The following is a 24,380-nucleotide window of genomic DNA, read 5'->3' on the forward strand; positions in this document are numbered from 1 at the left end:
TTCTCTGTACATTTGTTCTATTAATTTCTGAGGGTTTGATTTTGAAACTCCAACTAAAAATCTTGATTTATCTGCTTAAAACAATTATAATATATAGTGGAACTATATGTAACTTTGTTTTGTTTTTTTCCAAGTCTCCTGTAAATGTGTTATCATATTTTCATAATTTAACAAATAAAATAAAGATAAAAAATAAAATTCACAACTTTAATACTTATCATCTCATTAAGAGTCAACATTTTTTTCAGGCTTGAATACTCTGGCAGTTTATAGATAGACACTAAACTTGCTACAATAATGACAGTATTAGCACCTGACTCACAGAATGATTTTTGAGGTATAAAGTACCTAAACAATGTCAGGTACATAATAAGTGCTCTTTAAATATTTTCTATAATTGTTGCAACAATTATAATAATAATAGTTAATGATATTTAATTTGATAACTAGTGTTTTATTTAAAGTCATTTTCTCTCAGAGTCTTTTTAAAAAATTAATTTATTTACTTTTGGCTGTGCTGAGTTTTAGTTGCTGCGTGGACTTTTCTCTAGTTGCAATGAGCGGAGGCTGTTATCTAATTCAGTGCGTAGGCTTCTTATTGCAGCAGCGTCTCATTGTGGCTCATGGGCTGTAGAATTTGAGGGCTTCAGTGGATCTTCCTGGATCAGGGATTGAACACATGTCTCCTGTGTTGGCAGGTGGATTCTTGGCCACTGAGCCACCAGGGAAGCCCTCATAGCTATTATTTTTGAAATAGGGAATACAGACAATTACAGTATGGTGGTTTAGTCGCTAAGTCATGTCCGACTCTTGTAACCACATGGACTATAGCCTGCCAGGCTCCTCTGTCCATGGGATTCTCCAGGTGAGAACACTGGAGTGGGTTGCCATGTCCTTCTCCAGAGGATCCTCCTGACCCAGGAATCGAACCTAGGTCTCCTGCATTGCAGGCAGATTCCTCACTGACTGGGCTATGAGGGAAGCCCCCATTTATAGTATGACATAGCATTAAAAAGCTTAAATGAAAAAAAAATGTATTCTATGATTTCTCAATTATTCATCCAAAAATAGTGAGTTATTCAGGATGCATTTATATTTTGCTTAAGAAAATATTCTTGCAAGTGAATTCACTTGCTCTTTCCATTATGAAACTCGGCATGTTTGATAAACCCTTTTAATGATTTTCTTCTTCAAGCGTTCATAAACATTATATAGTGCAGGGCAATAAAATGTATCTAATAATTACCTGTTGATTAAGTGAAGGTTTTACTGAAAGTAATACTAAAATGTTTTCTTTGAGTGAATAAAGCCCAGTACATCATCTGAAACAGGACACAATCATGTTCATGATCCTATGGGCTTCCCTGGTGGCTCAAACGATAAAGAATCTGCAGAAATAGTAAAGAAATGCAGGAGACCTGGGTTCGATCCCTGGGTGGGAAGATCCCCTGGAGAACGAAATGGCAACCCACTCCAGTATTCTTGCCTGAAGAATTCCATGGACAGAGGAGCCTGGCCATCTACAATCCATTGGTTGCGACAAGTTGGACACAGCTGAGCAACTAACAACATTCACTTATACAGTCTTTGAAATAAGTACCAAGGTTAGAAATGCAGATATTATTAAGAGTATGGCCAGGCAGAGAAGGCCTGCATCTTTGATTGAAACTCCATTCAAAGACTGCAGTGTGCTGGCTGTGTGCCAGTTCTGGGGTGGAGAGGGCATCTTTAGTCCAAGAGGCCTGCCAGGTAGAGCCTTTCTAGTTTCCCATGGTCAGGACTGAAAAATCATACATAGGTTTTTGGTCAGGAACTCAAGTCTTCACCAACAGTGCTATATTTGAATTTCTACACCCTTCATAACTAATGATGCTGATTGCTTCTTTATTAAATTCTTGATAAATGTGTAACTTTCTTTTTGAAGTTTTTATTGTTTTGCTGATTTACTTGCTCATTATTGATTTATGGACAGTCTTCATGTATTCCTTCATGGGACTTCCCTGACAGCTCAGCTGGTAAAGAATCCTCCTGTAATGCAGGGGACCCTGGTTCGATTCCTGGTTTGGGAAGATCCGCTGGAGAAGTGAAAAAGCTACCCACTCCGGTATGGCAGAAAGTGAAGAGGAACTAAAAAACCTCTTGATGAAAGTGAAAGTGGAGAGTGAAAACGTTGGCTTAAAGTTCAACATTCAGAAAACGAAGATCATGGCATCTGGTCCCATTACTTCACAGGAAATAGAGGGAGAAGCAGTGGAAACAGTGTCAGACTTTATTTTTTGGGGCTCCAAAATCACTACAGATGGTGACTGCAGCCATGAAATTAAAAGACACTTACTCATTGGAAGAAAAGTTATGACCAACCTAGATAGCATATTCAAAAGCAGAGACATTACTTTGCCAACAAAGGTCCATCTAGTCAAGGCTGTGGTTTTTCCTGTGGTCATGTATGGATGTGAGAGTTGGACTGTGAAGGAAGCTGAGCGATGAAGAATTGATGCTTTTGAAGTGTGGTGTTGGAGAAGACTCTTGAGAGTCCCTTGAACTGCAAGGAGATCCAGCCAGTCCATTCTGAAGGAGATCAGCCCTGGGATTTCTTTGGAAGGAATGATGCTAAAGCTGAAACTCCAGTACTTTGGCCACCTCATGTGGAGAGTTGACTCATTGGAAAAGACTCTGATGCTGGGAGGGATTGGGGGGCAGGAGGAGAAGGGGATGACATAGGATGAGATGGCTGGATGGCATCACTGACTCAATGGACGTGAGTCTGAGTGAATTCCGGGAGTTGGTGATGGGCAGGGAGGCCTGGTGTGCTACAATTCATGGGGTTGCAAAGAGTCGGACAAGACTGAACTGAACTGAACTGAACCATTATTCTGGCCTGGAGAACTCCATGGACTACAGTCAATGGGGTTGCAAAGAGTCGGACAGGACTGAGCAACTTTTTAGTTTCCCCTGTGGTTCTGATAGTAAAGAATCTGCCTGCAGTGCAGTGGGCCCGGGTTCTATCCCTAGGTCGGAAAGATTCCCTGGAGAAGGAAATGGCAACCTATTCCAGTATTCTTGCCTGGAAAATTCCATGGACAGAGAAGCCTGGCAGGTAATTCATGGGGTGGCAGAGCATCAGACACAACTGAGTGACTCTCATTCATTCATGTTTTCTGAAAACAAGTGTTTTGCCAAACATTTATGTATAACCCTTATTTTCCTCCACTCTGTGACTTCCTATTAATTTTCATACCTATGTCTGTTGATTAATTTTTTTTTAATTAAAGATCTTTATTTTCAATGCTTACTGGGTCCTCTCTAGGAAATCTTTACTATGCCAAGATTGTAAAGATATTATACCATATAGTCTTATAGAAGATGTGTAGTTTTAGCTTTCAGACTGGGGTCACATATCAATCTCAGTGTTTGTGTGGTATGAAATAGCGGTTCATTTTCTTCACATATCAATAGCTCAGTGCCCTGGAACAATTTGCCAAAGACTACATTTTGCCGTTAATTGGCTTTGGTACATTTTAAAAATTCATTAGCCATATAAATGTATGTCTGTTTCTGGACACTTAATTTGGTTCAGTTGATCTAGTTACCTGTCTCTGTGTCAATACCACAATATGTCTTGATTATGGAAAAAGTAGTATGATTTTTCAAAATGTTTAAATTATGTCTTCACAATTATTTTGGCTATTTTAGACCTGAGTTTCTACATTAATTTTAGATCATTTTATCAATTTTAAAAAACATTTTCTTTCAGAAATTTGTTAGAATGTGTTAATTATAATAGTAATTTCTGGGATAATTGATATAACAATATTGCATCTTTGAATCCATAAACATTGTGTGTGTTAGTAGCTGAGTCATGTCTGACTGAGAGCCCATAGACTGTAAACCACCAGTCTCCTCTATCCATGGCATTCTCCAGGCAAGAATATGCCGTGGATTGTCATTCCCTTCTCCAGGGATCTTCCCAAGGCAGGAATATAACCCAGGTCTCCTGCATTGCAGGCAGATTCTATACCAGTTGAGCCACCAGGGAAGCATTGTATAAACATTATATAAATCTCAATTTAAGTCTTCTCTGACTTCTATCACCAGTCCTTTAGGTATTATTTTAGAGATCTTATATATATTTTGTTACATTAATCCATGTATGTTTTATATTCTTTAGTGCTTTTGTAAAATATATATTTATTTTAGTTTTATTTTCTGTTTGTTGATAGTATACAGAACACAATTAAACTTTAAATAGTGATATTATAACAAGTGAACTTATCAAATTAATTCTAATAGTTTTGTATACTTTTAAGCTTTTAGATGTATAACATTATCTTTGCAATGAATAAAGCTGATTTATCCCTTCGTTAGTAAAATGTATACATTTTATTTCATTTTTGTCATTGTTGAACTTACTAGGATCTCAAGTATAATGTAGAATAAATAAGGTTGAAAGTACAAATCCTTGCCTTATTTTTAGCCTTATGGGTAAAGCATTCATGTTTTCATCAAAAAGAGCATAAAGCATGTTGTTAAATATAGAGTTTATATAAATCATGGAAAAAGCAAGAGAGTTCCAGAAAAACATCTATTTCTGCTTTATTGACTATGCCAAAGCCTTTGACTCTGTGGATCACAATAAACTGTGGAAAATTCTGAAAGAGATGGGCATACCAGACCACCTGACCTGCCTCTTGAGAAACCTATATGCAGGTCAGGAAGCAACAGTTAGAACTGGACATGGAACAACAGAGTGGTTCCAAATAGGAAAAGGAGTACATCAAGGCTGTATATTGTCACTAATAAAAGAAAAACCACTGAATCTAATAGAAGGAATAAATAGCTACCTAAAAGTAAAATACGTGGCCCTGGTAGAAAAGTAGCACCACGACATAATCTACCTTCCATTCAAAATGTCTCAAGGTAAAAATAACTGGCATTTTAAAACATCAACATAAGACTTTTGAGTCTATAATGAAAACTGCTTGAGCAGTTCCTGTGACTTTTCCCTCTATAGAGATTATGTAAACTACCACCTCAATCAATCTTGTGTTTTTGATCGTATCATTTTCATTTATTCCTTGCCTCATTCTAAATACATGATTTATTACACAATAGTCCTAACACAAATGATTTCGACCAAGAGAGCAAGAAAGCGACGGTAAACTGAGTAAGGCCTGTACGTGTTGTGTGTGCTCTGAGGTTCTGCACTTTTGACAGAAGAACTCCACAGCCATATAGCAGCTAAGAGTCATGCAATTCAGTGAATTCACAAGATAAAACGTAAACCAAATTTTTTTTTAGAAAAGCATTGTGAAACCTAGTAACGTAGAGAAAATAATAATGTAAGATGGGCAGATATTGTAAATGTTCTTACATTACAAAAATCATAGCAGTATGTTATGGAATTTCTGTCAAATGCTCTCATCACACCAAAACAGAGCCAAGTTGAAACATTCTCTCTATACTGCCCAGTGTGACAACATTCAGCTATATGATTCTGATTTTATAAAAATTAAGCATGCTTGGACATCTTCTTATGCCTTTAAAGTGTTCCTCGTACAGTCTCTCTTGGTTTGTGGTTTAGTCGCTAAGTCATGTCCGACTCTTGTGACCCCATAGACTGTAGTCTGCCAGGCTCCTCAGTCCGTGGGATTCTCCAGGCAAGAATACTGGAGCCGGTTGCCATTTCCTTCTCCAGAGGATCTTCCCGACCCAGGGATCAGACCCAGGTCTCCCACATTGCAGGCAGATTCTTTTCCAGCTGAGCTATGAGGGAAGCCCTAACATTCTCTATTAACAATTCAATAAAATTTAAAAATGTGCATGTGCACATTGTTCTCAAACAATGTTGTTTTTGAGTTGCCAAGTCATCTTCTCTTTGTGACCCCATGAACTGCAGCATGCCAGGCTTCCTTGTCCCTTACCATCTCCCAGAGTTTGCCCAAGTTCATGTCCATTGAATCGGTGATGCCATCCAACCATCTCATCCTCTGTCTCTTTCTTCTCCTTCTGCGTTCAATCTTTCCCAGCATCAGTGTCTTTTCCAATGAGTCAGTTGTCTGCATCAGGTGGGTAAATATTGGAGTTTCGGCATCAGTCATTTCAATGAGTATTCAGGTTTGATTTACTTTACGATTGACTGATTTGATATCTTTACTGTTCAAGGGACTCTCAAGTCTTCTCTAGCACCACAGTTCAAAAGCATCAATTCTTCTGTGCTCTGCCTTCTTCATGGTCCAGCTCACACATTGATACAGGACTACCAGAAAGGCCATAGCCTTGACTATACGGACCTTTGTTGGCAAAGTGATGTCTTTGCTTTTTAACAAAAAAAAGATTTGTTTGCTTGTCTAGATTTGTCAGCTTTCCTGCCAAGAGGCAGTCGTCTTCTAATTTTATGGCTGCAAGCTCCATCCTCAGTGATTTTAGAGCCCAGAAGAGGAAAGCTGTCACTGCTTCCACCTTTTCCCCATTTATTTGCCATGAAGTGATAGGACCAGATGCCATGATCTTAGTTTTTTTTTTTTTCAATGTTGAGTTTTAAGCCGGCTTTCTCAAACTCTGGCTTCTTTTTATTAAAGGTGTTTTCCCTTCTCTCCATAAAATTCAGAATGATTTATGCTTCTTGATAAACACAAATCATTATTTACACAACTGCAATACTTTTTCCCCCTCTGAGGAATTAACATAGGGACAATAGTTATTTATCCTGTCTGTGACAAAATCCAACACAGTTGCATGTGATTTGAAAAAAAAAAAAAATGGCATTGAACTTTGAACTGGTTTGATTGTAGGAAAATTGATGCCAAAATTTGTTCTAGAAAAATATGTAATTGAAAAAAAATACTCAATGGAAATATGTCAGATGTGTAGGTAAGCAGGGATGAATAATGGAACTACTGAATCTATATTATTAGTATGTAGTCTGTAAATTGATAATTAGTGTGATTGATGAGAAAACCACTAAAAAAATTCTTCCTAGAAAATATTTTCCAGGATATCTTTTTTCTTTGGTGTGTGAATTAATAATGTATTCTTTTTTTATGCAGACTTTGACAATTCAACTGTCCGTTTCTCTGTCTTGAAGGACTCTGACTGACAACTATCTATTATAGTAACCTTGATCACTTGATTCAGCAATGCTGAACTTGCAAAATATAAACAAACTCTAAATCTCCTTTCAAATTTGCATCCATATCATTGCCTTCTAAATTCAGTTTGTCTAATATGTATTTATACTACACTGCATACTGACATTTCAAACTCTTTATCGGGTAAAGGCTGAAACTAAAACTCAGAAGTTCTTTTGTTTTATGCATAAAGTAACAACATTAGTGGAAACAATAGAGTGATTACTAGAGACAGTATTAACTAAAAACTGTTTGGTTTGAAATATTGGATAGAGTGCATAGCAGGCACAAAACCCCCTAACTTCTATTTTAATATTGATGTTTATACTGCATATGGAGAGTGTGTATGGAATATTTTCAGAAGTACCTTTAAAAGATGACAGAGCAAATTTGTATTTTGGTAGCACATATTTCACCATTTCCTTTGTTAAAAGACAAGTCATTTTCAAGGTCACACTTCAGCAACAACCAAGTTAAAATTAATTTTTTTTTCCAGCTTAATTGCCATTAAGCAGCTGTATAATTATTTCTTACAAGAGAGAACAATACATCCTGAAATGAATTTCTCCTACAAAGATTCAAACTGTATGATTATTAATGTTTATAAATTCATATATGTTTATATAATTTTATAATACTTATATGCATTTTTATAATAATGTTTACATTTGCATCATGCAACCAATTTTAAACTAAAGCATCATCATGCATATGCCATATGTTTCTATGCTTCCACATTTCACCTGATAGAAGGACCAGGCTTCCATGAATTTGCACACCTCCATGTGCAAGTGACGTGATGATTTAGCCAAATTCTACTTAGAGTTCCTATCAGAGAGCAGCGAGGTGAGACAGCAGAAACAGAAACATAAAAAAGGAATTAGGGCTGAGTCACTGTGAATGACATATGACGTGGTCAGTGGAGGGCCTGGAGAATCACTGGCACTGCCTCCCTGCCCTGTCAGGCTTCAGTCCCTAAAGCCTAGCCACCGCTAACTGTGGGCAGAGGTGAGAAAGCAAAAGTCTTTTGTGGGAATTCAAGCTGTGCATGAACATGGTGTAGTGTACTACTGTCCTCACAAGAACCTGATGGTGTGCTTCCAGGGCCAGCATGGCACTGATATCAGAGGAAGTACAGGGAACCCCTATAAGAACTCAAAATATTCAAGAAGCATCAGCTCAGCGAGAAGACTTTCTCTTGGTGAAAATACTGGACACATGGGGATGCTGAGAATCAGCTAACTCTAATCTCTCTTCATCATGATGGAGAGTTTTTCCTTGTTGAAGAAAAGATGGTATACTTTCTGTATGGCATAACAGAAGTGGAGATCCCTAAATATCCAGAAACAGAGGAAACTGCTTGATAAACTGGGATTTGGTTAGAGGCAGGTGGAACTAAGCTCACAAATCTTCAGAAATCAACTTTCAGGGACTTCCATTAAAAAAAAAAAAAAAGCCTTGAGAAATGGTTGAAGCTACAAATCAAGTCAGTCATTTCAGTTTCTCAGTTGTGTCTGACTCTGTGACCCCATGGACCACAGCACTCCAGACTTCCCTGTCCATTACCAACTCGCAGAGCTTGCTCAAGCTCACATCCATTGAATCAGTGATGGCATCCAACAATCTCATCCTCTGTCCTCCCCTTCTCCTCCTGCCCTCAATCTTTCCCAGCATCAGGGTTTATTCCAATGAGTCAGTTCTTCTCATTAGGTGCCAAAGTATTGGAGCTTCAACTTTAGCATCAGCCTTCCAATGGATATTCAGGACTGATTTCCTTTAGGATGGACTGGTTTGATGTCCTTGCAGTCCAAGGGACTCTCAAGAGTCTTCTCCAACACCACAGTTCAAACGCATCAATTCTTCAGCACTCAGCTTTCTTTATAGTCCAACTCTCACATCTATATACAACTACTGGAAAAACCAAAGCTTTGACTTGATGGACCTTTGCTGGCACAGTAATGCCTTTGCTTTTTAATATGCTGTCTAGGTTGGTCATAGCTTTTCTTACAAGGAGTAAGCATCTTTTAATTTTATGGCTGAAGTCACTATCTGCAGTGATTCTAGAGCCAAAGAAAATAAAGTAGAACAAGAAAATCAAGTAGAGCATGTAAGGATCAATTTGCAGCAGACAGGTGCAACTGTGTGGCCATTGATAGGAAGTATAGCAAATTATTTGTTTCATTGTAATGTTTCTGTATAATCCCATCAAAAAGCACTGGCAGTCTTAGGAAGGGCTCTCCCTGAAATGTGAGCCAGTCAAGATAGGTGGGGGGAAAGATCAGCTTTGAAGACTCCTTTGAGAATATAAAGGGGGTTGTAGTTGAAGCCTGTACTATTGCTTCTCCTAAGGAAGCAGATAGAGAAGGGCATTTTTAAGTTGATGCTGGGGCCTCCAAGCTAAAGAAACAGAGCTGTTTTAGACTGCCCTGCTTCTCACCTGGGTAACCCCCATGCTGTAAGCTGTTGATTTAAAACCCTAATTATGGAAATTGCCTTAAATTTTGATGACTTTTAATCTGTATGGATAATGGATAGAAGCAAGTGTGCAAGGCTAAGACAAAAAAACTTCGAGATTTATGGAGAACAGGTCAAAAGTTGCCACCACAAAATTTTGTTAACTTTAAATGTTTAATTAAGTTCCTTGCAAAGCTTGCTTATACCAACAGCAGTAACAAAATGCACTGTAATCATTTCTGTAGTTAGCTTGTTATGGACCAAAATGAAGGAATGCTCTCAGAAATGGCTGTGGCTGCAGCCACTCACGTGGTTACGGTGATTGAACCAATCATGCAGGATGCCAGCTGGCTCTTCCCTATGAGGGTGAGATGCAGTGTATCAGAGCATTGTGCTCTTCTGCACATGAATTCCATCACTCATCCCACACTGGACATGACTAACTCAGGGGCCCTGGACAAGTGGCCTGCCAGTACGGTGATGATGGAGGGAGACTTGGCTAAGAAGGGGAACTTAAATGTAAAGTTTATGGTTTGCTAGGATAGCAGTCTAAAGAAAGCATATAACTACTGCTTTCCAGCTGCCTCTCCCATCAGCAGACCACATCACCTTGGTTTCAGTGGGCCAAGCACCCTCCCACGACTCTACTTCTGAAAGCAGTGAAGTGAATAGGACTACCTCTACTCTATGGACACATTGGAGCAGGAGCTGAGCCCAGATACAGCAGTCCTCTGAAACCTGAGGACTTATTCCCATAGCCATTTCCTCACCAGGGAGGAACTGGAGTCAGATAACTGTTAGGCAAAACCAAGCTGAGGCCAAGTCCCATCAGCTTTGGCGCAGCTCACAACCCCTCTGATCTTAGCACTCATACTTTGCTCTGAGCTGTTAAAAATCTTAAATCTTACTTCAGTATCCCTAAATCCAGGAAGGCTACCTTCTGGGTGTCATGGTGACCAGAGTTGTCCAAGAATATCTCAGCATCCACTTAGTCTCTCACCAGATGCTCCTTGCACTCAGAGTATAGGTCAGGATCCAGGCTGGCCCTCCACTGCCTTCCGGCGCTCTGGGCTCTGGAGGTATTCCCATGGCCTTCCCTGTACAACCTCACACACACCCACTGACACAGCTCCAACCTAGGTCAGTCAAGTTGGATGACCAGAACCCTTCCAACCCCATGGCATTGCCCAGTGAATACGGACTTGAACAGTCATCTCACGTCTCTCCAGAGACTAGCATCCTTGGTAATCCACCCAAAGAGGGCAATCTGGACTGTTAGCTTCTTAGATTCAAGCTGTGAGTTCATCTTGAGTCTGTGCAATTACACAGCAGAATTTTACTGAGGCCAACACAGCTACTAAAGCTATGATACTGACCCAGTGTTCCCTCAACCCCTTATTCTCCTGATGCCATCCTTCTGAGGAAGGTAACCTCACTAACAAAGCACTAACAGTTCCTAAAATAGTAATGGATATACAATCTGCCTTTAGTAATAACTGAACTTAATAATGTTTTATGACAATAATTCTAGGTTTTCAAAACCACTTGGCAGCATATTTCCTGAAATGCACTCATATTCAGGAAGCAAAAATTGCTCAGCTGCATTTTGTTACATATGGATGATACAGAAAGTATAGCCTTATGAAAAAAGCTACCTTCTGGCCCTTGACCTCTGCTTTCCTGGTGAGTGAATAGGGCAGGAAAACATTTATCTTCACAAACAAGTGAAAAGATTTCAGTAGAGGCAAGAAGGAGATCTTACTATGCAAGACTTCACCTTTTGCCCAGCTGAAGAAAAAAGAGTGGAGGCTGACACTTAATGCTGAATGGCTTGTGTCTTGAAAGTTGAATTTCTTTAAATGGGAAAGAAATGATGACAAAAGCAAAACAAAACAAAAATACCTAGCCTGGACAGAGTATTGTTATTTAGTCACAGCTGTTAATGCAAGTAGCATCAAGGCAATTTGAAATGAGGAAGAAGCAATGTATTAATGATTTATTTAATAACATGCATTTATTGCAAATTATCTACTTCCTGCTACTTGGACTTTTATTCTTATATATTAGGAATGAGTGCTTCTCCTTCATTCTTGCTGCAAGTATTAAATATGGTCCACTTCTCCCCTAACCTTCTCAATCCAAAACCTTTCATGTTAACTTGGGTGGTCCTTAGTTGGAAGTGAGGAAAACAACCAGGAAGCCAAAAGTCTTTGACTGTTATGGGTCGGTGTCTGTAGAAGTAGTGGTTTGTCTTCCTGGGCTAGTTTTTTTGGAGGTTGTGGGTGAGAGTTCTAATTGTCACGTAGGCCCTGGCTATTGTTCATATGTACATTGTCTCTCGGTCCTTCTTCTGATCATATGGTCCTTGCAAGAAGTTGACCAATTGAGGAAAAGGCTAGACCCACATCCTCACTGCTGTAGGATTGTTTCCATGCAATTGTATGAAAAACTATTCTTGGCATTTTGTTGTACCGCCCTGGTAATCATCTGACAAAAGAGCAGCTGTATAGAAGCATTTAAGATCCTGGATATATTGTAGTGAAACAGCATGTTTTTTACTAAAATGAGCATGAAGTAACAATAATTAATAATTCCCTTAAGATGCTTGGAACCAGGAACGCAGCCATCCCAAACAAGGCCAACAGATAAGCCTCATAGACCACAAGGAGGAAATTTAAGACATTCAAGTAGCTTCTTCCTTAAGGCAATAATACCTACCCTATTTTACTTTGCTTGTTCCACTCATCCAAATACAGCAAGAAGTGTCAGCAGTGGTACAGACATCATTATAATTTGCCAACACAGAATTGAGAGCCATGCAGCTTGTACACGTCACCAGTCATGCTAATGAGTTCAGACTAGCCAATATTCCATCTAGGGCAGAGGTGATGTCTTTCATAACTTCTGTCAGAGTTACTAATTTGTTTCCTTTACTCTTTTCTATGTGTGTTATTAGTACCAATGGGAACATTGCCCTGATTGTTCATGTTAAAAAATGAATCACTAATTTCTATGAATAAACAAAAGTGGAGTTGTGGTGGATATTGTGCCTGGGTAAGAATTTCCAACTTAGCTGTTATAGAATTAAGGTCTCTATGCATATTTGGCAAAACTAATACAATTATGTAAAGTTTAAAAATAAAATAAAATTAGAGAGAAAAAAAAAATATCTAAAAAAAAAAAACAAACGTCTTCCTATACTATTATTCCTTTCTATATTATTCCTAAATTTCATGAGTTATGTGTCTAAGGCAAACAAGACCTGGAACCCTGGCTACAGATAATTTAGTACCTGCTGGAAGCACTCAGAGATGCTGAGAAACAAAGGCATTGTCCACAATACAGAGTCAGACTCGAAGCCTTTCATTAGCTTGGTTACATGTTTGGATCTCTGTTAATCTCTTCCAAGTGACAAGTACCTAGCCTATTGCCCCAAGAAGATTGTTAAATTCAAATGTTAAATTACCTAACATCTGATTAATAGATTTGTAATGTTTTTTTCTTTTTTGGGGAGGGAGTGGTGCTGGCAAAGTCACAGGTTGATTTGTGTATGGTCATTTGTTTTTATACTTGCAAGTAAAGACACTATCTACCTGTAACTCCCTAAAGTATCATTTTATGAGAGCAGAGTTGGCCAGAAATATTTATCAAAGGGGTCTGGTGATACATGGTATATTCAATAATAAGTAAAATTAGAAGCAGTAACTACATTTGGGATAATCTAAAAATTATCTTAGAATGTGTATTTTTAATGCATTAAAAAAAATGTGTACTATAGCACACTCTAAAAAATGTGCCATAGTATACATTTTTATCCCTATGACCCAATTAGAATTTTGTTATATATGTTTTGATCTAAAAAAATATAAAGAGCAAATAAAGGAGAAAAAGGGTTGTTATAGGTTTACAGCAATGAGGAATCTATAGAAAATAAGAATGATTCTAAGTGAGAAAGTAAGAAACAAAACAGGATTTAGGTGTCAAACTAACCTAGGTTTGACACCTTGAGTGGAAGCAGTCCACTATCTGACATCATCTGCTTGTTCTGAAGGTCTTGGTCAGCTTTGTACTTAGGAAGATGAGCTGTGTCTTTAGGGTATCCGTGAACCCTCATTTTGAGGTCCCCTATTGGAATACCTATCCAATTGCATGCAATTCTACATTGCTTCTTTACTTGTGAAATATAAACCTAAGCATTGACTTCTTGAAACTTGCTTTTTTAATTGTTAATAGAACCTGATAAAATCGTTTACAAGGTTAAAAGTAGTTGTTGTTGTTTTTTTCCCCTCCAGTCCCCCGCCCCCTACCCCCTGGTATATGAAACTCCTTGTTCAAAATTATGAAGAAGGAAGGCAATCTTAACTTGCTTGTGATAGAACAGGGTATAGTACATAAGTTCCTTGCAAAATTTTGCCATGGCTGCATATAACAAATCATATACTAGTATAAAAGAGAAAAATCTCTAAATACATAGACATTTCAGTTGCCAATTCATAAAGAGTAAATCAACATGTCTGTGAATGAAAGGACTGTATGGCCATTAGGGCTAACTGAAGTACTTTTAGACCAAAGAAATTAAAAGGTTTTCAAAATTATATTAACTGTAATTTAAGGGTGCTACTGGGTTTTTCAACCTTTCCAGAGGATTGTGACTGGCGAGCACAGTGTGGTTTTCAAGCAGTGGATAACATCTTACAGAGTTCTTTTGTAAAGGTTTCCAAGTATGTGCCTTGGGCACATTATATAAATGTTGAAATGCCCCAGGTCGGAGCATAAAATCAAGCAGCACTTTAGTGACTGTTAGAGTAGTGACTTTTTATCAAAATAATTCTTCAGTCTATTCTGAAAATAGTCATATAGCAACTAAAACATACTCAAATCCCATCATGAAGGAACATTGGATCAAAGCCATGCAGGTTGCTCAAATACTCTTTAAGGATTTGCTTCCTGACCTGGTCCCACCTTAACAGGTTTTCCAGGTTTAAGTGGTTGACCAGTGATTAATGACACAAAAATAACCTCAGGTGTATTTTTAAAGCTTCCCATCAATGTTGATCTGAGTTTGTAGCCAGTTTGTCTCTACAGTGATAAAAATCATCATAGAGAAATATTGATTAATATCTATTACCACTCATCTGTTGCCATCAATGGGCTGACTAGGGAGCACCAGAGATTGTTCAGTGAAGGGTTCAATAGGAGAATGAGAAACTCTAAGAGGCATCAGTCTTATGGGAGGGAGTGGGAGGAGGTGCTCTTAGTGGGAGCCCAAACTTGTGTGAATTTTCTTTCTGAGAATTTCAGCTGATTATCATAGTGAGATTTGAGAAAGATCCCCTCACAGCACTGGAGGAGGAAGGCAAAATGAAATTATTGTGAAAGGTGTCATTGTTGGTGTTTAATCACTAAGTCATATCCAACTCTTCTGCGACCCCATGGACTATATCCTACCAGGCTCCTCTGTTCATGGAATTTTCCAGGCAAGAATACTGGAGTGAGTTCCCATTTCTTTTTCTCAGGGATCTTCCCAACCGAGGAATTGAACCAGCACTTCCTGCTTGGCAGGTGGTTTCTTTACTATTGAGCCACCTGGGAATGAGCAGCATTTCAACAATGAGAGTGGCCTATACTTCAAGGGAAAGAACCTCAACAGAGTGCAAATCTGGAAGTGTATTCTACATAGAGGAAGAGCATTTGTCCTTGCTCTGTCATATCCTGCCTTCCTGGAGGGGAAAAAAAACAGAACAACAAGATTCTCACTGAGGACAGTACTTTGAAGAAATAGATTGGGGATTCTGCAGTTAGACAAGGGAGTAGAGAGTGAGGAGAAGGAACAGAAACACTTGTGAAAGCCACACTCCTGCAATGCCATTGAAAGATGAATAGTAAATCCGAAGTTTGTAGAATACTCCTAATACCTTACTACCTCCTCCAACAGGGATCCAGTTTAATTACAGTGGGTTACAGGTTGGAAGAGTTACATGACATAGACACTTTTCAAGAGTAGTCTGTAGAAAGACTCAAAGCCAAAAAAAGAAAACAAAGCCAAACACACAGAGGAATAAGTTGAAACTTCTTGTACCTAAAGCTAAAATAAGCATTAGACATATTAACCATTGAAATAACATCTCCCAAGTACTAGCCAAATTAGCATAAATTCTTATGAAAGATGTATGTTCTTCATTTTATTACCTGATACAACTTGTCTAGCTGTCAACAAAAATTTTAAAAGCATGCCAAAAGTCAGGAAAGCCATAGTCTGAGAAGGTAAAACAAATATCTAAACAATATTCATATATGAAATAGATATTGGGATTGTGAGAAAAGAAATTAAGACTAGTTATGACTAAGATGGCAAGGGATCTAATGGAGAGAGAAAACAGCATGTAAGCAAAGGTGGGTAATGTAGACAGATAAAAAGCTATGAAAGATTCAAAAGGCAATTCACAATGACATTTTTAAAAAGGTCAATGCTAGAAATCAAATAAACATTAATAGAAATGAAGAATGACTTTAATGGATTCATTGATAGATTCAACATGGCCAGAAAGAATTAGTGAAGAATAAGAGAGACCAGTAGAAATTCTATAGACTGAAATACAAAGATAAAAAAAAAAAGATTCTAAAAACAGTAACAAAAGAAAAAGAAACATCCAAGGACTGCTTAACAATATCATAATATGTAACACACACATAAGTGGATTACAAAAACTATAGAGAATGGAACAGAAGAAATATTTAAAGAAATAATGGGCAAGAGCCTTCCAAACTTGACAACAGACAACAAACCATCTATAAAAGAAAATCAGAGACTATCAAAAGGATAAATATCTCCCCTAACCCAAAACCCATACCTTGGCACATTATTTTTAAACACAGAAAACCAAATGCAAAAAGATAATCTTACAGGAAGCCAGAGGAGGATGTGTGACACCTTGCTTAGAGAGGAACAAGGATGAGAATTATAGTGAAATTTCTGCTGAACTATGCAAGCAATGAGGGGAGTTAAATATTTAATGTGATAAAAGTAAAAGCCAAAACAAACTAGAATTTCATTTCCAGGAAATTATCCTTCAGAAGTGAAAGAGAAACAGGCTCCCTCATATGAATAAAAACAGTCATGTCCTGCATACTGGCCTTGCAAAATATTAATATGTTAAAAGAAGTTTTTTCGGGGAGAGGAAACTTCCATTGATCTGACATAGGATCTAAATAAAGGAAGAGCATGAGAGAAGGAATATTAATACTTTATCTAAGTAATGGTAGTGCACATGTACTGGGTGAATATGGGGTACCGATAAGGGAAATGAATGAAGCAGTGCCTAAAGGTCATTGCACTGCATGCATAGCAGTACAATAGTAGCATGGATAGCCATATAGTATTATTCAATGGTGAGCTTAGATTGTTTTAAAATATACATTTTAAACCCTAGAGAAACCACTAAACATTTTTTAAAATATATAAATAATATATATGTTAAGGGAGAAGAGAAAGGGAATTATATAAAATACTCAGTTAAAACTAGAAAAGGCAGAAAAAGGGGAAGAGGGAGAAACAACAAAAAATACAATGAATAGAAAACAGATATAAATATGGTAGAAATTAATCCAACTGTACTAATAGTCTCTTCAAATAGAAATGTTCTAAACACACCAACCAAATAACGGTGCCAAAATGAATAAATAAGATAAGACACAGCTATATGTCATAAACTAAAAAAAACACAACAAAACACTTTAAAGACATAGATGAGTTAAAAACAAAAGGGCAAAGAATGATGTACTATAATAATGCTAATAAAAATACTAAATTACCTTCCTATTTATATGCATTTAATGTTTACCTTAAGGTTTATCATTTATATTTTTCTCTTATTGCACATTTGGAAATTATAATTACTTCTTAGCAAATTTATGTAACTTTCATTATTATTGAACATTTGTCTTGAGATATTTTACATTTTATTAAAAACTTGGAAACTTTGAGTAAAAATAATCAATATTACTTTTAGTATTTGAGCTAGACTTTCAGAAAAGTTCCTACCCTAATTATTTCCATTTTCACTGAATATTGCCTCAGATGATGTTTTAAAGAACATTCAATTATTTTAATGCACAAGGTCATTATTCAAGGAGATTCTTTTTTAACAGTGGGTGAAATTTGGAAAACTCAGCAATGGCCATAGGACTGGAAAAGGTCAATTTTTATTCCAATCCCAAAATAGGGCAATGCCAAAGGATGTTCAAACTACCACACTGTTTTGCTCATTTCACGTACTAGCAAGGTTATGCTCAAAATTCTTCAAGCTAGGTTTCAGCAGTATGTGAACTGAAAACTTCCATATGTACAAGTTGGATTTAGAAAAAGCACAGGAACCAGAGATCAAATTGCCAACATTTGTTGCATCATAGAGAAAGCAAGGGGATTCCAGAAAAACATCTGCTTCTGCTTCATTGACTACGCTAAAGCCTTTGACTCTGTGGATCACAACAAACTGTGGAAAATTCTCAAAGTGACGGCAGTACCAGACTAACTAACCAGTCTCCTAAGAAACCTGTATGAGGTTCAAAAAACAACAGTTAGAACCTCACTCAGAACAACTGACTGGTTCCAAGCTGGGAAAGAAGTATGACAAAGCTATACATTGTCACCCTGTTTATTTAATTTCTATGCAGAGTACATCATGCAAAAGGCTGAGCTAGATGAATCACAAGCGGAAATCAAGATTGCGAAGAGAAATATCAACAACCTCAGATATGCAGATGATACCAGTCTAATGGCAGAAAGTGAAAATGAACTAAATAGCCTCTTGATGAGGGTGAAAGAGGAGAATGAAAAAAACCTGGCTTGAAACAGCATTCAAAAAACTAAGATAGCAACATCTGGTCCCATCACTCCATGGCAAATAGAAGGAGAAAAAGTGGAAGCAGTGACACATTTTGTTTTCTTGGGCTCCAAAATCACTGCAGATGGTGGCTGTAGCCATGAAATTAAAAGACAGTTGCTGCTTGGAAGAAAACCTGTGACAAACCTAGGCAATGTATAAAAACAGACATTGTATTAAAAAGAGACATCACTTTGCAGACAAAGATCCCTATAGTCAAAGCTATGATTTTTCCAGTAATCATGTATACTTGTGAGAGTTGAACCTAAAGAAGGCTGATCACCAAAGAATTGATACTTTCAATTTATTGCACTAGAGAAGACTCTTGAGAATCCCTTGAACTGAAGGGAGATCAAACCAGTCAATCATAAAGGAAATCAACCCTGAATATTCATTGGAAGGACTGATGCTGAAGCTGAAACTCCAGCACTTTGGCCCCCTGATGCAAAGAGCTGACTTAATGGAAAAGACTCTGATGTTGGGAATGATTGGAGGCAAAAGGAAAAGGGGGCAGCAGAGGATCAGATGGCTAAAAAATATCACCAACTCAATGGGCATGAGTTTGAGAAAACTCAGATGGTGGAGCCAAAGGAGCCTGGTGTGCTGCAGTCCATGAGGTTTCAGAGTCAGACAGGACAGGACTTAGCAACTCAAAAACAAAAACAACAAATGATATTACAAGAATAATGATAAGGCAAAGAAACCTGTTTTTTTATAAATGTAACTCAAAAAATTGTCTGTACAATTTATTGAACACTTGCATTTATATTCAATGTTGATATATATTTTAATTAATTTATACAAATGAAAAATTATATGCCTGGGAAAGTATGATGTTCTTTTATTCAAAGAGTGAATTAAAATACACATCAGAGAAATAGTGTCTTTCAATTTTTGAAATTTGGTCCACCAAGGAGATTTTTAAGAAAATGTGAAGTACAGCAAAGTAAATTTATCAAAATGATAAGATTTCTCTATTATTCAGTTTTTACATCTTTATTTTATATATTTGTGTGCAATCGATAACAATTATATTATTAGGTTATATTGTGTGAGAACTAACCAGGCTTTGTATGAAATGCTGACTATAGATTTTTTTTCATTTAAAAATTGAAGCCATAATTAATATACAGTAAAATTCACACAAGTGCTCAGTTCTGTGAATCTTTATAAATGTATACAGACTTATTGCTATCACTAAATTCAGGACATTAGAAGCATATCATTTAAAAAAATTCTCATGTCTTTTTGTAGCCAATCTCTGCACTTTACTCCTGACTCTGGCAACCATTGACCTGTTAGCTATTCCTAAAGTTTTCCTTTGAAGTAATGTCATCTAAATGAAATCATAGAATTTTATGTAATTTTTTGTCTATAATTTTTTCACTTGGACTTTTTCACTACATCCATATTGTCACATGTAGCCGTAGTTTATTCCTTATGGTGGAAGAATAGTTAGGAGTCCATTGTTGAGATCTGAATGTCTCATAGTTTGTTTGCTCACTTCACATTTGAGGGACATGAGCGTTGATTTCAGTTTTTAGTAATTATTAATAAAGCCTCTATACACATTCACATACAGCTTTGTGTCAATGTTGGTTTTCATATTACTTTGTCAGACTTCTCGACGTGTGATTACTAGATCATGTGACAAGTATATATTTAATATTGTCAGTAACTGTCCAACTATTACTGATGGGATTTACAAATTTTTATTACTCCAAGGAAATGAGAGTTCCTTGGGGTGCTCTGATTGCTCTCCATCATCTGCCAATGCTTAGTATCTTGGTTCCAAATAGGAAAAGGAGTACGTCAAGGCTGTATATTGTCACCCTGCTTATTTAACTTATATGCAGAGTACATCATGAGAAATGCTGGACTGGAAGAAACACAAGCTGGAGTCAAGATTGCCGGGAGAAATATCAATAACCTCAGATATGCAGATGACACCACCCTTATGGTAGAAAGTGAAGAGGAACTACAAAGCCTCTTGATGATAGTGAAAGAGGAGAGTGAAAAAGTTGGCTTAAAGCTCAACATTCAGAAAACAAAGATCATGGCATCTGGTCCCATCACTTCATAGGAAATAGATGGGGAAACAGTGGAAACAGTGTCAGACTTTATTTTTTGGGCTCCAAAATCACTGCAGATGTTGATTGCAGCCATGAAATTAAAAGACGCTTACTCCTTGGAAGGAAAGTTATGACCAACCTAGATAGCATATTGAAAAGCAGAGACATTGCTTTGCCAACAAAGGTCCGTCTAGTCATGCTATGGTTTTTCCAGTAGTCATGTATGGATGTGAGAGTTGGACTGTGAAAAAAGCTGAGCACTAAAGAATTTATGCTTTTGAACTGTGGTGTTGGAGAAGACTCTTGAGAGTCCCTTGGACTCCAAGGAGATCCAACCAGTCCATTCTGAAGGAGATCAGCCCTGGGATTTCTTTGGAAGGAATGATGCTAAAGCTGAAACTCCAGTACTCTGGCCACCTCATGTGAAGAGTTGACTCATTGGAAAAGACTCTGATGCGGGGAGGGATTGGGGGCAGGAGGAGAAGGGGACGACAGGGGATTAGATGGTTGGATGGCATCACTGACTTGATGGATGTGAGTCTGAGTGAACTCTGGGAGTTGGTGATGGACAGGGAGGCCTGGCATGCTGCGATTCATAGGGTTGCAAAGAGTCAGACACAACTGAGCGACTGAACTGAATTGAAGTGAATGAATAATGATGCCAAGCATCTTTTAATATGATTATTTACCATATATATTTATTCTCTAGAAAAATATAAGATCAACTTTTAATTGGGTTAGTTGTTTATTGTTTTTTTTCTGACTTTTTTTAAAATTTTATTTTATTTTTAAATTTTACATAATTGTATTAGTTTTGCCAAATATCAAAATGAATCCACCACAGGTATACATGTGTTCCCCATCCTGAACCCTCCTCCCTCCTCCCTCCCCATACCATCCCTCTGGGTCATCCCAGTGCACTAGCCCCAAGCATCCAGTATCGTGCATCGAACCTGGACTGGCAACTCGTTTCTTACATGATATTTTACATGTTTCAATGTCATTCTCCCAAATCTTCCCACCCTCTCCCTCTCCCACAGAGTCCATAAGACTGTTCTATACATCAGTGTCTCTTTGCTGTCTCGTACACAGGGTTATTGTTACCATCTTTCTAAATACCATATATATGCGTTAGTATACTGTATTTATGTTTTTCCTTCTGGCTTACTTCACTCTGTTGAGTTTCGAGTATTCCTTATCTAATTTGTGTACAAGTTCTTTGGGCTTCACTGACATCTCAGTCGTAAAGAATCTGCCTGGCAATGCAGGAAATGTGGCCTTGATCCCTGGGTCGGAAAGATCTCCTGCAGGAGGAAATGGCAATCCACTCCAGTATTCTTGCCTGGAGAATCTCATGGACAGAGGATTCCGGTGGGCTACAGTCCACAGGGTTGCAAACTCAGACACGACTGAGTGGCTTTTAGCAAGGCAAGGCATGTTCATGTGGATGTTTCTCAGGAATGTATCATGGCCAATTTGTTGTACAAAGAGTGAACAAATATTTTCACAAATATTTTTATGGCTTTATAAGTAAATATCACTGATGTTTTAATGAAATGTAATCTTGCATTTTTTGAAAGTATATTTAAATGAAAATAATAAATGTCATTATCAACATAAGTATTATATAAATAGTTAAATTCAGGAAGAATATTCTAACTGAAAACACATCCTCTATCAATTATATCAAATTTTAAACATGAGAAATGTAGTGATGTCCATAATATAAATAACTAGACATGGATATCCAATTTTTAAAAACGTTAAAATAGACATAAATAATAGACCAGATTGCATATCTGAAAGTTAATTTCTGTTTGACTGTAATCTTGAAAAATTCACCAGGATGGTTAAACCTATACACAGCACATGTATTTAACGCTTTAAATGTTCTATACAGTTGGATATTATTGCTAAAAGCATTCATTATATATTTAAACAATATTCACTTTTTTCTCATCTGAATTTATTAAAATATAGGAACATATTAGAAATAATTTATCTTGACAAAGTCCCCCAAAATCATTTAAGTAAATTTTTGTTTGTTTTTATTTTTTAGCTACATATGAAGTATCTCCCATTTACCTTCTATGAGAAAAGTTATTGCCAAGTAAATATTATATCAGTGATATTATATAGGGAAAGTGAAAAAAATTAATATCTGTTGTGGATTATTAAAAGTTGTTTAACATTTTTCTTTGACAATTTTTGTATTACATTTTTCTTGCTGGTTTGCTCAAATTGTTACTCTGAGTAAAATGAATATTAATTTGTATATGAATAGCAAATACCTTTATGAAATTATATTTACTCAAGTCAACTAATTATAAATGTCTCTTCTCTTTCAAAATATTTCAGTGTAACTCTCTAACACACTTGCATATCCATTATCATGATAACGATAGACTCATATAACACCTCAGCTATCAAAGTTTCTCCAGAGTGCACCAGCAGTTTTATAAATGTCAGCTCCTGAGTATTATATGTGAAACTGCAGCAACGCAGTAAAGCATCAAACTGGCCTTTTTGCAATTACTGGAGTATTACATTTTAAAGGTCAGATGTACATGACTATTTTACCTGAGCCACCTTGTTGGAAGGAGAGGAGCTGAGTCACTCACGACCTGCTCCAATTTTCCTTTATGGTTCAAAACTTGAACTTGGAAACTTGGAAAGAAGCTTGCAGTTATGACATGGAAAATCCAGACATCAAAAATATAAATTGTTTATCGCAAGACTGTAGCTTGTACACGTGAATGCTTGATACTAAAAATTGGCAAGGATATAAGCAGATTATGTCCAAAGTACGTTTAAAGTGTAAATGGGACATCACTTTTAGACTTCGGTACATTTGTCCTAAGTAATTTGTGAAAAACATTGGCATATGTAATTGTTTTACATCTTAGTCTATGTTTGTATATATACTACATACAATTTGACTTATACTTTTTATTCTTGCTTAGTATAGAATTCTGTTTGATCAATTAAAACTTCATTAGGTCTATATACTTGTCCCACATCTCCTTCAAAAAATTATTGAAGGGGCATTTTGAGATTTACTTAACTCTGAAAACATTGATTCTTTCAGGTCTTCATAAATAAGTGGCACATAAATCCATTTGACATCATTTGTATGAACAGTATCCTGGCTCAGCATTATAGTTAAATGCAGTTCCATATGATTTTTTCAAAATCCTGGAAAAACAACAATAGTATTTTGTGTAAATATTTTGCACTTTACATCATCTACAGTAGACTACATTACTGTAACCCCCAGCAACAGACCCAGAATAGGGAAACAAATAGGGCCATACCCACACATATTTATATAGAACATAGATAGGCCAATTTTTCTGGAATTTATTAGGAAATCCACATCATATGATGCATTTATATATTTTTCTTCAAATACTCTATTCATTAAAGCAAAAGAAATCTAAATTCAAACTAAAAATACTATCTTTTGAGAGATCTTAACAAAATGAGGTAGCTAATGAAGACCAAGGCACCCACTCAAATGCATTAAAATACAATATTTGTGGATTAAATACTCTATCCCTTTCAATGAGATATTGATGTGTTCAATTTGCATTTTAGCATTATCTCTAAATTACCATTATCTCTAAAGTGATGGGACAGGATGCCATGCTCTTAGTTTTTCGAATGTTGAATTTTAATTCAGCTTTTTCACTCTCCTCTCTTACCTTCATCAAGAGGCTCTTTAGTTCCTCTTCACTTTCTGCCATAAGGATGGTGTCATCTAAATATTTGAGGTTATTGATATTTCTCCTGACAATTTGGATTCCAGTTTGTGCTTCATTCAGCCTGGCATTTTGTATGATGTG

General features: G+C 36.9%; 1 pseudogene; it reads left to right on the forward strand.

The window, feature by feature from the left end:
• Nucleotides 1-9,330: 9,330 nt before the first annotated feature.
• LOC133234023 (rho GTPase-activating protein 17-like) lies at nt 9,331-10,425 on the forward strand (annotated as a pseudogene).
• The last annotated feature ends 13,955 nt before the right edge of the window (nt 10,426-24,380 follow it).

The sequence above is a fragment of the Bos javanicus genome, chromosome 21, assembly GCF_032452875.1.
Source record: "Bos javanicus breed banteng chromosome 21, ARS-OSU_banteng_1.0, whole genome shotgun sequence".
NCBI classification, from domain to species: Eukaryota; Metazoa; Chordata; class Mammalia; order Artiodactyla; family Bovidae; genus Bos; species Bos javanicus.